General features: G+C 39.3%; 1 protein-coding gene across 1 annotated transcript in view; it reads left to right on the top strand.

The window, feature by feature from the left end:
* The window catches only part of RMND5A (required for meiotic nuclear division 5 homolog A), an 81492-nt gene that overhangs the window by 25219 nt on the left and 37379 nt on the right, over window positions 1–18894 (top strand). The window lies entirely within an intron of this gene.

Here is an 18894-nt window from a genome sequence, read left to right as displayed (position 1 = left end):
TTTTATTTCCCAAAATAAAGGGAATGTTGTAATAAAGCAAGTCAAGTTTTTTGGTTTCCCAGTGCATGTTAAAGTTATGATTACACTCTATTGTAGTCTACTAAGTGTGCAATAACATTATGTCTAAAACAAATGTGCATACCTTAATTATAAATAGTTTTTTCTCTTTTACTTAGTCATTTACTTCGTATATTGAAACATTCATATAACATAAAATTTCACACAACATAACATAAAAATTCTTAGTTTTAAAGAATATAGCTCACTGATTTTAGTGTATTCACAATGTCATGCAACCAAATTCCAGAACATTTCCATCATTCCAAAAAGAAGCCCTGTTAGCAGGCCCTTCCATTTCTTGCCCGCTCCCCCACCACTGCAAGTCCGAGGCAACCCAGTCACTAATCTATTTTCCTTCTTCTTTTTTTTTTTTGCTCCTTTACCCCCTCTGCTGCACCTCACCCTTGGTAACCACTAGTCACTTCTCAGTGTCCATAAGTCAACTGCTGTTTTGTTCTTCTGTTTTTATATTCCACAAATAAGTGTTATTATATGGTATTTGTCTTTCTCCGCCTGGCTTATTTCATTGAGCATAGTACCCTCTATCTAGATCTGTCCATGTTGTTGCAAATGGCAGGATTTCTTTTCTTTTCTTTTTTTATTTTTTGTTTTGGTATCATTAATCTACAATTACGTGAGGATTATGTTTACTACATTCCCCCCATCACAACTCCGCCCCACAAACCCCATTACAGTCACTGTCCATCAGCGTAGTAAGAGGCTGTAGAATCACTACTTGTCTTCTCTGTGATGCACAGCCCTCCCTGTGCCCCCCCCCCACATTATACATGCTAATCATAATGCTCCCTTTCTTTTTTCCCCCCTCTTATCCCTCCCTTCCCACCCATCCTCCCCAGTCCCTTTCCCTTTGGTAACTGTTAGTCCAGTCTTAGGTTCTGTGATTCTGCTGCTGTTTTGTTCCTTCAGTTTTTTCTTTGTTCTTATACTCCACATATGAATGAAATCATTTGGTATTTGTCTTTCTCCACCTGGCTTATTTCACTGAGCATAATACCCTCTAGCTCCATCCATGTTGTTGCAAATGGTAGGATTTGTTTTCTTCTTATGGCTGAGTAATATTCCATTGTGTATATGTACCACATCTTCTTTATCCATTCATCTACTGATAGACACTTAGGTTGCTTCCATCTCTTGGCTATTGTAAATAGTGCTGAGATAAACACAGGGGTGCATCTGTCTTTTTCAAACTGGGCTGCTGCATTCTTAGGGTAAATTCCTAGGAGTGGAATTCCTGGGTCAAATGGTATTTCTATTTTGTGCTTTTTGAGGAACCTCCACACTGCTTTCCACAATGGTTGAACTAGTTTACATTCCCACCAGCAGTGTAGGAGGGTTCCCCTTTCTCCACAACTTCACCAACATTTGTTGTTGTTTGTCTTTTGGATGGTGGCGATCCTTACTGGTGTGAGGTGATACCTCATTATGGTTTTAATTTGCATTTCTCTGATGATTAGCAATGTGGAGCATCTTTTCATGTGCCTGTTGGCCATCTGAATTTCTTCTTTGGAGAACTGTCTGTTCAGCTCTCTGCCCATTTTTAATTTGGATTATTTGCTTTTTGTTTGTTGAGGTGCATGAGCTCTTTATATATTTTGGATGTCAACACTTTATCGGACCTGTCATTTATGAATATATTCTCCCATACTGTAGGATGCCTTTTTGTTCTATTGGTGGTGTCCTTTGCTGTACAGAAGCTTTTCAGCTTGATATAGTCAGACTTGTTCATTTTTGCTTTTGTTTCCCTTGCCCGGGGAGATATGTTCATGAAGAAGTCGCTCATGTTTATGTCCAAGAGATTTTTGCCTATCTTTTTTTCTAAGAGTTTTATGGTTTCATGACTTAACATTCAGGTCTTTGATTCATTTCGAATTTACTTTTGTGTATGGGGTTAGACAGTGATCCAGTTTCATTCTCTTCCATGTAGCTGTCTGGTTTTGCCAACACCAGCTGTTGAAGAGACTGTCATTTCCCCATTGTATGTCCATGGCTCCTTTATCATATATTACTTGACCATATATGTTTGGGCTAATATCTGGACTCTATTCTTTTCCACTGGTCTGTGGCTCTGTTCTTGTGCTAGTACCAAATTGTCTTGATTACTGTGGCTTTGTAGTAGAGCTTGAAGTTGGGGAGCGAGATCCCCCCCCCCAGTTTATTCTTCCTTCTCAGGATTGCTTTGGCTATTCGGTGTCTTTGGTGGTTCCATATGAATTTTTGAACTATTTGTTCCAGTTCATTGAAGAATGCTGTTGGTAATTTGATAGGGATTGCATCAAATCTGTATATTGCTTTGGGCAGGATGGCCATTTTGACAATATTAATTCTTCCTAGCCAAGAGCATGGGATGAGTTTCCATTTGTTAGTGACCTCTTTAATTTCTCTTAAGAGTGTCTTGTAGTTTTCAGGGTATAGGTCTTTCACTTCCTTGGTTAGGTTTATTCCTAGGTATTTTATTCTTTTTGATGCAGTTGTGAATGGAATTGTTTTCCTGATTTCGCTTTCTTCTGGTTCGTCGTTAGTGTATAGGAAAGCCATGGATTTCTGTGTATTAATTGTGTATCCTGCAACTTTGCTGAATTCAGATATTAGTTCTAGTAGTGTTGGAGTGGAGTCTTTAGGGTTTCTTTTCTTTTTATGGCTGAAAAATATTCCACTGTGTATATGTACCACATCTTCTTTACCCATTCATCTATTGATGGGCACTTAGGTTGTTTCCATATGTTGGCTATTGTAAATACTGCAGAGATAATCATAGGGGTGCATATGTCTTTTGGAGGAAGGAATTTTGTTTTCTTCAGGTGAATTCCTAGGAGTGGAATTACTTGGTCAAGTGGTATTTCTATTTTTAGTTTTTTGAGGAACCTCCATATTCCTTTCCACAGTGGTTGCACCAAGTTGCAGCCGCACCAACAGTGTAGGAGGGTTCCCTTTCTCTGCGTCCTCACCAGCATGTGTTGTTTCTTGTCTTTTGGATGTTGGCCATCTTTACTGGTGTGAGGTGATACCTCGTGGTTTTAATTTGCATTTTCCTGATGATTAGCCATGTGGAACATCTTTTCCTGTTGGCCATTTGTATTTCTTTTGTGGAGAAGCGTCTGTTAAGGTCCTCCACCTAGTTTTTGATCAGGTTATTTGGTTTTTGTGTGTTGAGGCAAATGACTTCTTTATATACTTGGGATGTTAACCCCTTATCAGATGAGTTACTGATACTCATACTGTCTGATGCCTTCTTGTTCTGCTAGTGGTGTCCTTTGCTGTACAGAAGCTTCTTAGTTTGATGTAGTCCTGCTTGTTCATTTTTATTTTGTTTCCCTTGCCCGAGGAGATGTGTCCAGGAAAAAGTTGCTCATGCTTATATTCAAGAGATTTTTGCCTATGTTTTCTTCTAAGAGTTTATGGTTTGATGACTTACATTCAGGTGTTTGATCCATTTCGAGTTTACTTTTGTATATGGAGTTAGACAGTAATCCAGTTTTATTCTTACATGTAGCTATCCAGTTTTGCCAATACCAGTTATTGAAGAGGCTGTCATTTCCCCATTGTGTATATCCATGGCTCCTTTATCGTATATTAATTGACCATATATGCTTGGGTTTATATCTGGGCTCTCCAGTCTGTTCCATTGATCTATGGGTCTGCTCTTGTGCCAGTACCAAATTGTTTTGATTACTGTGGCTTTGTAGTAGAGCTTGAAGTTCGGGAGCATAATCCCCTTTGCTTTGTTGTTCTTTCTCAAGATTGCTTTGGCTATTTGGGGTCTTTTGTGGTTCCATAGGAATTTTTGAACTATTTGTTCCAGTTCGTTGAAGAATGCTGTTGGGAATTTGATAGGTATTGCATTGATTCTATAGATTGCTTTGGGCAGGATGGCCATTTTGACGATATTAATTCTTCCTAGCCAAGAGCATGGGATGAGTTTCCATTTGTTAGTGTCCTCTTTAATTTCTCTTAAGAGTGTCTTGTTTTCAGGGTATAGGTGTTTCACTTCCTTGGTTAGGTTTATTCCTGGGTATTTCATTCTTTTTGATGCAATTGTGAATGGAATTGTTTTCTTGATTTCACTTTCTGTTAGTTCATTGTTAGTGTATAGGAAAGCTACAGATTTCTGTGTATTAATTTTGTATCCTGCAACTTTGCTGAATTCAGGTATTAGTTCTAGTAGTTTTGGTGCGGAGTCTTTAGGGTTTTTTATGTACAATATCATGTCATCTGCAAATAGAGACAGTTTGATTTCTTCTTTACCAATCTGGATTCCTTTATTTCTTTGGTTTGTCTAATTGCGGTGGCTAGGACCTCCAGTACTATGTTGAATAACAGTGGGGGGAGTGGGCATCCCTGTCTTGTTCCCGATCTCAGAGGAAAGGCTTTCAGCTTCTCACTGTTCAGTATGATGTTGGCTGTGGGTTTTTCATATATGGCCTTTATTATGTTGAGGTACTTGCCCTCTATACCCATTTTGCTGAGAGTTTTTATCGTGAATGGATGTTGAATTTTGTCGAATGCTGTTTCAGCATCTATGGAGATGATCATGTGGTTTTTGTCTTTCTTTTTGTTTATGTGGTGGATGATGTTGATGGATTTTTGGATGTTGTACCATCCTTGCATCCCTGAGATGAATCCCACTTGGTCATGGTGTATGATCCTCTTGATGCATTTTTGAATTCGGTTTGCTAATATTTTGTTGAGTATTTTTGCATCTACGTTCATCAGTGATATTGGTCTGTATTTTTCTTTTTTGGTGGTGTCTTTGCCTGGTTTTGGTATTAGGGTGATGCTGGCTTCATAGAATGAGTCTGGAAGTATCCCCTCCTCTTCTATTTTTTGGAAAACTTTAAGGAGAATGGGTATTATGTCTTCTCTGTATGTCTGATAAAATTCCGAGGTAAATCCATCTGTCCTGGGGGTTTTGCTCTTGGGTAGTTTTTTGATTACCGCTTCAATTTCGTTGCTGGTATAATTTGTCTGTTTAGATTTTGTGTTTCTTCCTTGGTGAGTCTTGGAAGGTTGTATTTTTCTAGGAAGTTGTCCATTTCTTCTAGGTTTTCCAGCTTCTTAGCATATAGTTTTTTGTAGTATTCTCTAATAATTCTTTTAATTTCTGTTGGGTCTGTCATGATTTTTCCTTTCTCATATCTGATTCTGTTGATGTGTATAGATTCTCTTTTTCTTTTAATAAGTCTGGCTAGGGGGTTATCTATTTTGTTTATTTTCTCAAAGAACCAGCTCTTGGTTTCATTGACTTTTTTCTTTTATTCTTCTGAATTTTATTTATTTCTTCTCTGATCTTTATTAGGTCCCTCCTTCTGCTGACTTTAGGCCTCATTTTTTCTTCTTTTTCCAATTTGGATAACTGTGTCTTTAGACTATTCATTTGGGATTGTTCTTCCTTCTTTAAATATGCCTGGATTGCTGTATACTTTCCTCTTAAGACTGCTTTCGCTGCATCCCACAGAAGTTGGGGCTTTGTCTTGTTGCTGTCATTTGTTTCCATATGTTGCTTGATCTCTATTTTGATTTGGTTGTTGATCCATTGATTATTTAGGAGCATGTTGTTAAGCCCCCATGTGTTTGTGAGCCTTTTTGCTTTCTTTGTACAATTTATTTCTAGTTTTATACCTTTGTGGTCTGAGAAGTTGGTTGGTTGAATTTACTGAGGCTCTTTTTGAGGCCTAGTATGTGGTCTATTCTGGAGAATGTTCCATGTGCCCTTGAGAAGAATGTGTATCCTGTTGCTTTTGGGTGTAGAGTTCTATAGATGTCTATTATGTCCATCTGTTCTAGTGTGTTGTTCAGTGCCTCTGTGTCCTTACTTATTTTCTGTCTGGTGGATCTGTCGTTTAGAGTGAGTGGTGTGTTGAAGTCTCCTAAAATGAATGAATTGCATTCTATTTCCTCCTTTAATTCTGTTAGTATTTGTTTCAAATATGTTGGTGCCCCTGTGTTAGGTGCATATATATTTATAATGGTTATATCCTCTTGTTGGATTGACCCCTTTATCATTATATAATGTCCTTCTTTATCTCTTGTGACTTCTTTGTTTCGAACTCTATTTTGTCTGATACTAGTACTGCAACACCTGCTTTTTTCTCCTTGTTGTTTGTATGAAATATCTTTTTCCATCCTTTGACTTTTAGTCTGTGAATCTCTTTGGGTTTGAGGTGAGTCTCTTGTAAGCAGCATTTAGATGGGTCTTGCTTTTTTATCCATTCTATTACTCTGTGTCTTTTGATTGGTGCATTCAGTCCATTTACATTTAGGGTGATTATTGAAAGATATGTACTTACTGTCATTTCAGGCTTTAGATTCGTGGTTACCAAAGGTTCAAGGTTAGCTTCTTTACTATCTTACTGTCTAACTTAACTCACTTATTGAACTATTATAGACACTGTCTGGTGATTATTTATTTCTCTCCCTTCTTATTCCTCTTCCTCCATTCTTTTTTTTTTTAGATAATTATTTTTTATTGAAGGGTAGTTGATGCACAGTATTACATTACATTAGTTTCAAGTGTACAACACAGTGATAAAACATATATATACATAATTCTAGGTTCCAGCTATCACCCTACCAAGCTGTTACAATATCTTGACTATATTCCTTATGCTATACATTACATCCCGGTTACTTATTTATTTTGCCATTGGAAGTCTGTCCTTTTTTTTTTTTTTGTGAGGGCATCTCTCATATTTATTGATCAAATGGTTGTTAACAACAATAAAATTCTGTATAGGGGAGTCAATGCTCAATGCACAATCATTAATCCACCCCAAGCCTAATTTTCGTCAGTCTCCAATCTTCTGAGGCATAACAAACAAGTTCTTACATGGAGAACAAATTCTTACATAATGAATAAGTTACATAGTGAACAGTACAAGGGCAGCCATCACAGAAACTTTCGGTTTTGCTCATGCATTATGAACTATAAACAGTCAGTTCAAATATGAATACTCATTTGGTTTTTATACTTGATTTATATGTGGATACCACATTTCTCTCTTTATTATTACTATTTTTAATGAAATGCTGAAGTGGTAGGTAGATACAAGATAAAGGTAGAAAACATAGTTTAGTGTTGTAAGAGAGCAAATGTAGATGATCAGGTGTGTGCCTGTAGCCTATGTGTTAATCCAAGCTAGACAAGGGCAATAAAACATCCACGTATGCAGAAGATTTCTCTCAGAATGGGGGGGTGAGGTTCTAAGCCTCACCTCTGTTGATCCCCAATTTCTCATTTGATGACCCCCCTGCGACTGTGCCTGTCTTAGGTTGTTCCTCCCTTGAGGAATCTTACCCGTCTCTGGCTAACCAGTCATCTTCCGGGGCCATACAGGGAAATGTGAAGTTGGTAAGTGAGAGAGAAGCCTTATTGTTTGAAATGGTTAGCTTTTTATTTCTTTGCATATTTATGCCCTGTAGCTTCTATGCCCAGCATTTGTCTTGAGGTATCTTTACCACTTGGAAGAATTATTTTCCTCCATTCTTTATATGTTAGGTGTTTTATTTTGTGCTCTTTTGTTTCGTTTGACTGCTTTTGTGGATAGTTGATTTTATTTTTTCCCTTTAGTTAGTATTTGATTGCTCTGCTTTCTTTGCTGTGATTTTATTTTTCTCGTGACATCTATTTGGCCTTAGGAGTGCTCCCATCTAGAGCAGTCCCTCTAAAATACCCTGTAGAGGTGGTTTGAGGGAGGCAAATTCCCTCAACTTTTGCTTGTCTGGAAATTGTTCATATTTAAATGATAATCGTGCTGCATACAGTATTCTTGGTTCAAGGCCCTTCTGTTTCATTGCATTAAATATATCATGCCGTTCTCTTCTGGCCTGTAAGGTTTCTATTGAAAAGTCTGATGATAGCCTGATGGGTTTTCCTTTGTAGGACCTTTTTTCTCTCTCTGGCTGCCTTTAGTACTCTGTTCTTGTCCTTGATCTTTGCCATTTTAATTATTATGTGTCTTGGTGTTGTCCTCCTTGGGTCCCTTGTTTTGGGAGTTCTGTATGCTTCTGTGGTTTGAGCGATTATTTCCTCCCCTAGTTTGGGGAAGGTTTTAGCAATCATTTCTTAAAATACAGTTTCTATCCCTTTTTTTCTCTCTTCTTCTGGTACCCCTATAATGCGGATATTGTTCCTTCTGGATTGGACACACAGTTCTCTTAATATTGTTTCATTCCTGGAGATCCTTTTATCTCTCTCTGTGTCAGCTTCTCTGCGTTCCTTTTCGCTGATTTCTATTCCATTAACGGCCTCTTGTACCTCATCCATTCTGCTTTTAAGTCCTTCCAGGGATTGTTTTACTTCTGTATTCTCCCTCCTTAGCTCTTGCATATTCCTCTGCAAGTCCATCAGCATGGTTATGACCTTTATTTTGAATTCTTTTTCAGGAAGATTGGTTAAATCTATCTCCCCAGGTTCCCTCTCAGGGGAGGATGTCTGTGTGATTCTGGTCTGTATCAAATTCTTCTGCCTTTTCATGGTGATAGAGGTGATCGTGGGCATTTGGTGCGTGTGTCAACTGGGAGTATCGCCTCAGAGCTGTGCTGCCATCCACGGGGTTAGGGCGCCTGGAGTTTCCCGGGATTCCCAGCTGCCGGGCTGAGTGTGCCAGGATGCTTCCGTCCAGCTGTGAGGCTCCTCTCCCTTTAAGACTTTCAAAAAGCACTCGCTTTTCTTTTGTCCCAGGGGTGCCAGCTGTGGGAACCCGCTCGCAGGTTTTACTGTTCCTTTCCCTTGTATCCAGCACCCCACACACTGTGTGTCTGTGCTCCTGGTGCAGATGACTAGGGCTGGGTATTTAGCAGTCCTGGGCTCCCTCTCCCTCCCCGCTCTGACTCCTCTCCTCCCGCCAGGAGCTGGGGGAAGGGGCCCAGGCCGCGGCTTGTATCTTACCCCCTTCATGAGGTGCTGGGTTCTTGCAGGTGTGGATGTAGCTTGGATGTTGTCCTGTATCTTCTGGTTTCTCTTAGGAATAGTTGTATTTGTTGTATTTTCAAAAATATATATGGTTTTGGGAGGAGATTTCTGCTGCCCTGCTCACGCCGCCATCTTGGCTCCTCCATGTTTATGACTTTTATTTTGAAATCTTTGTCAAGAAAATTGGTGATCTCTGTTTCATTTAGCCCTCTCTCTGGGGTTCTGTCTTATAGTTTTGTTTGGATCATATCCTTCTGCCTGCTCATTTTTTCAGGGTTTCTCTGTTTCTTCCTTTTTATTAGATGTCTCTGCTATGCTTTCTGGCCCTTTTCTGTTTTGTCCTCTCTTCCTCAGGTTTAGGTGATTTGTTCTGCAGTCTTCAGATTGTTTTCATATCTAGTAGCATTTGCTGTATTTTCCTCTTTGATGTGTTTTTGAGAGGTTTCTCCCTGCCTTCCTGTTCCGCCATCTTTAATCTATCTCAATTATAAATACTTTGTTGCTAAAAAATGCTAACCATCATCTGGGCTTTCAGGGAGTTGTACTCATTTTGCTGGTGAAGTGTGTTGCCTTGATGTTCATGGCTGCTGAAGGCAGGGTGGCTGTGGCAGTATTTTTAAAATAAGACAACATCAAAGTTTGCTGCATCAGTTTTCCTTTCATGAATGTTTTCTCTTCTTGCAGGCAATGCTGTTTGATAAATTTTACCCACAATAGAACTTCCAAAATTGGCATCAAACCTCTCAAACCCTACTGGTGCTTTATCAACTAAGTGTATGTAATTCTCTTTGTTGTCATTTCAACAATCTTCCCAGCATCTTCACCAAGAATAGATCCATCTCAAGAAACCACTTTCTTTGCTCATCCATAAGAAGAATCTCATCTGGTCAGGTTTTTCATGAGATTTTAACAATTCAGTCCCATTTTCAGGCTCCACTTCTACTTCTAATTTTCTTGCTGTTCCCACCACATCTGTAATTACTTCCTGCTCTGAAGTCTTGGACCCCTCAAAGCCACCTTTGGGGGTTGGAATCAGCTTCTTCCAAATTCCCTTTAATGTTGATGTTTTGACTTCCTCCCATGAATCTCGAATGTTCTTAATGGCATCTGGAATGGTGAATCCTTTTCATGTTTTCAATTGACTTTGTCCAGTTCCATCAGAGGAATCACAGTCTATGGCAGCTATAGCCTTATGAAATGTATTTCTTAAATCATAAGACTTTAAAGTTGAAGTAACTGCTTGATCCATGGGCTGCAGAGTGGATTTTGTGATACAAAAAAAAACAGCACACATGCAGGCATGAAAAAAAGATTAATCTTATTGTATGGGGTGACCAGGTGTTTTGTCAGGGAGGAGTAATTTTTGAAAGGTATCTTTTTTTGGAGTAGTAGGTCTCAATAGTGGTCTTAAATATTCAGTAAACCATATTGTGAACAGGCATGCTGTCACACAGGCTTTGTTGTTCTATTTCTAGGGCACAGGGAGAATAGATCATTCTTAAGGGCCCTATGATTTTCAGAATGGTAAATGAGCATTGGCTTCAACTTGAAGTCACCTGTATTAATCCCTACCAAGAGAGTCAGCCTGTCCTTTGAAGCTGCTTATTGACCTTCCTCCTCTAGCTATGAAAGTCCTAGGTGGCATCTTCTTCCAATATAAGGCTGTTTTATCTATGTTGAAGTCTGTTCAGTATAGTCTTTGTCATTAATGATCTTAGCTAGATCTTCTGGATAATGTGCTGTAGCTTATACATCAGCACTTGCTGCTCACCTTGTACTTTTGTGTTATGGAGACATAAAGGCTTCTTCCCTTAAACCTCATGAACAAACCTTTGTTAGCTTAACACTTTTCTTCTGCAGCTCCTTCTCTCTCATCCCTCACAGAATTGAAGAGAATTAGAGCTCTGGGTTAGGCGTTGGTTTAAAGGAATGTTGTGGCTTGTTTGATCTTCTATCCAGATCATACTTTCTCAATATCAGCAATAAGGCTTTTCCCTTATTATTCATGTGTTCACTACTAATTTCCTTTTAGAACTTTTCCATGGTGGCTAACTGGTCCAAGAGGCCTCGTTTTCTCCCTGTTACAGCTTTTGACATGCCTTCCTCACTAAGCTAAGCGTTTCTCTCATGATTTAAAATGAGAGACATGCAATTCTTCCTTTTATTTTAACACTAAGAGGCTATTACAGGGTTATTAATTGGCCTAATTTCAGTATTGTCATGGTCAGAAAAAGGATAATCTGAAGAGGGAGAGAAGCCGGCACATGCAGTTGATGGAGCATTCAGAACCCATATGACATTTGTTAAATTCACTGTCTTATATGGGCGCAGTTTGTGGTGCCCCAGAACTGTTAAGATAGTGACATCAAAGATCACTGATGACAGATCCACCTTAATGAATACAATAATAATGAAAAGTTTGAAATAATGAGAGGGTTACCAGAATGTGACAGAGACATGAAACGAGCAAATGCTGCTGGAAAATGGCACCGATCTCTTTGCAGAGTTGCCACAAACCTTCAATTTGTAAAAAGCACAGTATTAGGAGGTGAAGTAAAACAAAGTGCACTGAAACGAGGTGTGCCTGTTTTTCAAGACAAAGATAAAAACCAACCAAATAACCCTCTCTTTTTACAACCTTGTGTTTATCCATTTGTTTATATGACAAAAGCTCATAGTGTCATGATAAGTATATTTCCAAAGAGGTTTTTAACCTACTATGAGAGAGCTTGTTTAAAGAAGTAACTTTTCCTACTTCCTGAGTAGTTCCCTGGCTGTGCCTCTGGCCCTGGTAGGGGCTGAGTAGGGTAACACCCTGCATCCATCTCCCCTGCATCCTAACTCATGTCTTTCTGTGGCCATGCTATGCTTTTCTCCAGTGTTGCTTTTGGTGGGAGTGATTGGGTTGGTTGCTCACCAACAAGGCCAGTCACTTGTGTTGAGTCGTTTTTATTATGACATTTCTTGAATCTTTTAACTTTGTAGTTTACTTTTAAGCATTGTCATTTTTGGCACAGTGCTAGTTTTCCCTTGGTGCTCATAGTCCTTCTGGGGCCTGAAAGAAGTGTCCTGAGGTTATGTGTGATACCTCTGACTACTTCAGCTACTAAGGAGTTTGTGACTGCTTATGGACATTTTCACATATTATAAGCTTCTGGGAGCGAGGATAAATTTGGGGAGAACTCTTTATGGCAAGACCAATCCTTTGAGTTGCTTGGTTTGTATGCATGAGGGCGATAGCTATACCATAAATAGAAATTCATGGATTCCAGAGAGTGGCTCTAACTCATGGGCAAACCTGTTAGAAATTACCCTGTAGAGCAGGTGTATCGGAAGGCTAGATCCAAGGCAGCATATATAGGAGCATTGTATGCTTCTAAGGGGATACCATTAACCAGTAGGCATGCTCACCACTCAGTGCTGAGGGCTTCGACTCAGCGCAAGAGTCCAGAGAAGTGGTGTTGGCAGCTTCATTTCTGGAGCAGTGATGGCAGTTGCCAGCAAAGGCTGGGAAGGTAGTGAGTGGTCTCTGAAATAGCTTTGAGGTTGTGATACCTGAAAGTTCCAAGGGGGAGTGAACACAGCTTTAGAAGTGGCTTTGGCATCAGACTTTTTGGGGGCTATGGCATTGAATTAAACTGAAGTGATTGTTGTCAACTAGTTTAAGGCCTTATTGGAATGGTAGTGGGCACTTTAGAGATAACCTTAAATCACTGTGGGTGAGGACCTCTCTGTTCCTTGAGTGTGAAGTAACCTCTGGTGGTGTTTAGGAAGCCTCAGATTCTATGGCTCTGACCAAGGCATTCTACTGATGGGATGGTTCAAACCCCAGGAGGTTCCTGGAGATACCTGCTTGGCCACCAGGGATGCCTGCAGTTATGACAAAAGGTGGGGACAGCATGACCAGAAAATGCTGTGTCAGTGAGAAGAGCTGAAGCTTCTGAAGCAGCCAATCAGAGAGATCCCAGATTCACAGCAATTGTACCTAAAGGGTATGGACTGCTGGCCACCAGGATCTGGAGCATTTGGGCAAATAATTCATCAGCTGTATATTCCACCATGGGTAGGGTAACTATATGTTCTGTTTCTTCATTTATGTCTGTTATCGTGTCATAATTATCACCAGAACCCTCCTTTATTCTTGTTCCCCTAGCTATTGGTGACTTGCTGAGCATGTCTTCCTCCTGACCTAGCAAGCTTTTAGAAATATTCATAAGGGTTATCAGATATTTTGACTAATCTTTGCAACAAAGGCATTTAAATGTATTTGCTGCTAGCAATGGAAGTATCTGAGGATGGATACCAGGGGAACACGGTAAGTAATTACATCCTGGCTTTTTTGGTAGGGATGTTTTTGAGATGATTGTTCCTAATTACATAATTTAATTTACATAATATCTTTATTGAGGACTTTTTTTTCATGTATTTGGAAATCATAAGAGCTTTTTAAAGTTTGTTTGTTTGTAGTTTTATGTAGAGTAGTTTAGGTTCCAGGTGACCTGGATTCTGGATTCTTCTGATCATAAGAAACCATATTATTAAATTGATACTGTTATTTGTTGAATTGTAGTCCAGGGCAGCAGAAAAAAGCCTGGATCTGTGTGGATAAAATGAGAGTTCCTATGGCCAGGATTCTCACCTGGCCCTGGTTGACTAGCTCACTGCACACCTGTGGGCAATACATGGCTGTTGACTCTACATAAGAGCTCCACCCAGTGCTCTGTGCGCCACACGGTGGCAGGGCTGCCAGGCTGCAGGGGAGGAGAGCAGAGCAGAGGCTGGAGTGGTGGCAGCGCTGAGGACAGAGGCCCAGAGGACGGCTGTGCGGGACGGCTGTGCAGAGAGGCCCAGAGGACAGCTGTGTGGGACGACTGTGCAGAGAGGCCCAGAGGTTGGCTGTGTGGGACAACTGTGCAGAGGGGCCTAGAGGATGGCTGTGTAGACAGAGGGGCCCAGAGGCAGAGACCGGCTTGCTGCATGCAGACTCACTCTGAGTGAATGGGATTCTAGTGACTGACCTACCACCTGGAAATAAAGTTGGGTATAACCCTTTCACCCCAAGAACGTTTTGCTGTCAATTTCTTTGGTCACATTGAATCCATAGCAAACTTGCCCAGGGCTGAAACCCATTGGCAAGACAATCTGTTAGCCCAGTCTTCTAACATCTTTCAGGACATTCTCTCTCTGTTTTTTTCTTTTTTGGCCTTTTTTTTTTTTTTTTTTTTTTTGCCTCATCTGTAGAGGAGCTGTTACCAACTAGAACTGCCTTGAAGTTGTGTATGAGCTTTTCATATATAAGGAATTCTTTGTAGGCTGGTATAAGATTCATTGGCTTCTAAAGTTTTCCCTCTCTTTTAGTTTGGACCTGGTAAATTTGTGCAAGTGTCCAGGGCTGCCTGTTGTAAAGGCTGGGTGGACGCATGGATTGGTGATGAACAAACAGGATAAGCTGACGCTGTTGTAGCACAAGTCTTTTAAGTACCACAACAAACAGTCTTGAGTAATAAACCGGAATGCTGTCCAGCACCCTGTGATCACCATTATTATGGATACATATTCCCACCCTGCTAAGGGAAGGACAAAGAAGTGACTGACTCCTTTATGAGCAGGCTGGTTTTGAGTCATGAATTTTAGTAACTTTCTGACATGCTAAATGATTTTTAAAAAATGATTTAATGCTTATTTTAAAGTTTTGTAATCATCACTTCCCTGAAATTGTAAGCAGAAAAGAAGTTTGTAGTGTTAGCCAAAACATTTTCTGGCTTGTATTATTGTGAACATAAAAAGTTATTAAAAGATTTCTGCTTTAATTTGATTTATTTTCACATGCCCATAGGATAGGCACTGTTTAAATAATAATCAGCTGTTGGGTTCTGTGGCATACTTTTTTTAGTAAAACAAATAATATGTTGGGCTATCTTAAATTTCCTCTCTTATTTTAAGAGAATCTAGAATTCTGTCCCCTTTAGGGTGTTTACTGTTTTACTTACTCTCGACATTTTTTGGTTTAACTTGCTAAGTAAGAAAAGGCAATAAAATGATTATTGACTGCTTTAGATGTGTGTGTGTGTGTGTGTGTGTGTGTGTGTGTGTGTGTGTGTGTGTGTGTATTAAAATAAGTAGTGCTAAGATTTTAAAGTCTGTAAAATTTGCCTTGGGACAGTTGGAAGTGGAACACATAGTACATGTTCTTCTGAAGATTCTGGTCTGCTCTGGTCATGTAAAAGTGCTTTTTATACACATAAAAGAACTGGAAGAATTCTGAGGCAACATAAAGTTGCATGGGATGGACTCTGCTTACTGTAATGTAAAGGGACGATCATTGTGCTCTTGTTTGTTTTGTGTTGTTGGTATCTTAAATTCGATTTGAAATAATGGATAAGATTGAGAGGAGCAGAGCAGTGACGTGTGCTTTCCTGTGGGGCTGGGAAGGTGCTGAACCACAGCTGAGGTAGGGACTGACTTGATTGGAATGGCAGCTCCTGTGAGACTTGGTTGGATCCAGTTGGGGAAAGGCAAATGATGGAAGGCTTAAAGTTTGATCCAAGGAGATTAGGGGAAAAGAGAGTGAATGATAAAAGCAATTGGGGATTTACTTGCCCTCATTAAATAGGATGAAATTAAACTATGGAGAAGTCAGGAGTAGAAGATAACAGCTATCACTTATTGAGTGTTAACGTGTTCCAGATACTAAGCTGAGTGCTTTACACATATTTATATCCTGTGATGGGGGTATGTTATTCCCATTTTACATATGAGGAAACTAAAAATCAGAGAATGTAAGTACATTACATTTCTGAATTACAGAAAATAAGCACATACCCCAGGTGTACAGCTTTGAAGTGGTAAATCAAGGTTTGGCAAAAGATCTCACTCAAGAGTCTGTTAAATGCAGTGCCGTACTAGGAAATGAAGCCATTGCAGGGCTTGTAATGTTTTAAGGGGGAAAATAAGGTTAAAAACATTTTTTTAAGCCACTTTGCTAAGTTGATCTTCTGCCAGTAGATGGAACATCTGTATTGGTGAGGCAAAATGCCGACTGTATTAAAAAAAATGAATGGAGTAATGCTATAAAAAGTGAAACTTAGAATAGTTTAGGATAGTTCTGCATGAGCCATCTGGAGCTGCCTTTTATATAGGTATGACGGGTATGAAAGGAGAAAATGATAACAGTGGGAGATAAGTTCTTGGATTTAGCCTTAAATGATAGAGTGGGTGAGTCAGATAGGTACTAGCTCTAAAGACCTTTGTTATAGAACGGGTAAAGTCTCATGTTGTAGACAGATATTATTGTTAATGATGAAAGCAATGAAATTGAAAAGACAGAAAATTCACTCTGATTAAGAAGAAAAAGTAAGTTGAGTTCTGGCAGATATTTTTGCTATATCTTAGATGGAATTTTTAGAATTACTGAAAAGGAATGGTTAACAAAATTTTAAAAAGACAACTGTGATAAAAAGCCAGGAACATAATTGCTAAAAGTAAAATAAAATATCAAACTAAACCCCTTCCCTAATAGAGAGTAATCCAAGAAAGTTCAGTAGACTATGTATCTAAATTTTTGCAAGGCATTTAATAAAAATCTTGTATCTTTATGGTCAAGAAGGAAGATGTTCCTTTTTAAATTATGTGGATTGACTAGGAGCAGCTGTATTCCCAATACCCTGTCTGCTTTGGCCCTAGTGCATGGCGTGAGGATGGGTCTGAAAGCCCTTCCTTTGGATAAGAAGGGCCAGGAATCTGGGAGCCTAGCGGATTTGTAGCCCTTGAGAGAATCTGGTCTGTCTTGGGAAACAAAACTCATGTTTTGAGAGAAATAGAGGCAAGAGATGGGGAAGGGACACCTTTGTAGGTCCAGTTGCCCTCCTGCCCTACCCCTGGTTACCTGCACCTTTCTTTAAATCTAACTGGTTTGGGCAAAGGTGATTTCTCTTTGTAGGAACCAAAAGTCACAGCTAGAAGCCCTCTGGGTCTCTTCACTTCTCTTGCTGAGGTCTCCAGTTTATATGAAACAGTATTGGTTTTGTCCTTTTCTGTGTGAGGAGCATTCTTAAAAGAGAAGTTGAGTTGAGTTTTGCTTTCTTTGCCATCTGTTACATTGCATCATTTGTTCTTATTCTCTGAGCAGAATTAAACTGCATTATTTAGTTGATAATAATGTGTTGAATTACAGAGGGAAGTCTGGGCCTTTGCAGTCAGGTCTCATAATTGGATGCAGGATTGGAGAATCCCACTGGACTTGGAGGTAGTTGCAGACCCACTTTTTTGCCTGAGGCTAGAGGATGAAATAGCTTGTTCCATACATCATCTGTTAATGTGCTTTTGTACTTTTGTTTTTACTTACATTTTCTAAGATGAAGATTCTTTTAACTGTAGCATCAGAAGATTTGGTGGTAAGGCCTGGTCCTCAGATTCAGCTACTGTATATTGAAGGCTTACTGTGGGAGAGGTCCTGGTAGATATCTTCATGTACATTATTTTAGTCTTTACCAACAGTGTGTAAGGTAGGGATTGTCCACAAATGTAGATGTGAAAACTAAGACTCAGTATCCTGCCTGAGATCAAAGAACGAGAAGGCAAATGGAAAAATCTGGGATAAAAACCCAGATTTTAGGATTTTGAGGAGCCTTTCTCAACTGGACTTCCTTGAGTGAGTCGATCACTAGTACCCTAAGGCACCCACTCTGTATGAATTTCTCTCCTATGCATCTAGAATGGTAAGAGGTATGTGCCATCTTTGGAAGAATTAGTAAAATAGTCGCTCAGATTTCTGTAGTCGGTTCAGATGAGGCAGTTGGGAAAGCAGATTGACTAGAGCAGAAAGGTATGTAAAATAATTGTGAGGGAAAGGGATGCGAATGTGACAGATGGTTAGATTATGGAGCATTTTAAGGATCTTAAAAGACCAGCAGATTAGTTTGGCATATCCCTGACCATGCCACATTACTCCCTTTGTTCATTAAGTAAGAACTTATCAGTGGGGCTTTTTTTTTTTTCCTCTTCCTTGATCTGGCACAACCTACCTCTCCCGTAACTTTGAAAACAAAAGTAGAGGTATGTATATCATACAGAGGAGAGAATGGAATGTCTAAGAAGGTAGCATCTACATGTAAAAATGTATCTACAAATGCCAATTATGACATACACTCAATTTATTTTCCAACCAATACTTTGTAAAGCATTGCCGTCTGGTTTGTGCCTAAATATGGATTATTTCATCACAGGGCATGTGCCTCATGAGCAGCTTTACTACTAGGTTTGCTAGATTTTTCCCTTAAGGGTTTGATTTTCCCAATAAATTAATTCCCAAGCTCTAATTTTCCCGATTTGCAGTCCTATCAAACATGTAGAATGTTTCTGTTTCTTCAGTTCTCACCTGTACTTGGTACTAAAAAAGTTAAAAAAAAATTCATCAGATGGATGTGAAATACTATTCAAATGTATTACTTATATTTCCTTTGTCGTCTTTGAGGCTAAGCATCTTTTCATGTGTTTGACCATTAGAATTTCTCTTTTGTGAGTTTCTTACTCTTCTCTTGGCCATGTTTTCTATTAGATTGTCCTTATTATTGATTGGGTTGGATTTCTTAAAAAGTATTTTGGATGTTAAATCTTCTGTGGGTTGTATGTAAAGTAGGTATCTTTTTCCAAACTGAGTTGAACTGGCATCCAGATCTTATTATCTTCTAAGTGTTCTTTGCAGTGTACCCATCAGTGCTAAGCCAGATTAACTGGAAGCTTGGGAGAAAATTGATTCCTGGTAGGTGTGACAGTAGCACATTGTTAGGTCATACACTGAATTTTTTTTCAGAAGTAGATGGGGAAATTGTAAATTATTAACAGTATTAAAGAATTGGCACTTAGGAATTAAAACAAATACTGAGTTTTGTCATGTATTTTTAGCA

The sequence above is a fragment of the Manis pentadactyla genome, chromosome 2, assembly GCF_030020395.1.
Source record: "Manis pentadactyla isolate mManPen7 chromosome 2, mManPen7.hap1, whole genome shotgun sequence".
In the NCBI taxonomy this organism is placed as follows: domain Eukaryota; kingdom Metazoa; phylum Chordata; class Mammalia; order Pholidota; family Manidae; genus Manis; species Manis pentadactyla.
This window is presented reverse-complemented; position numbering and strand designations above follow the sequence as displayed.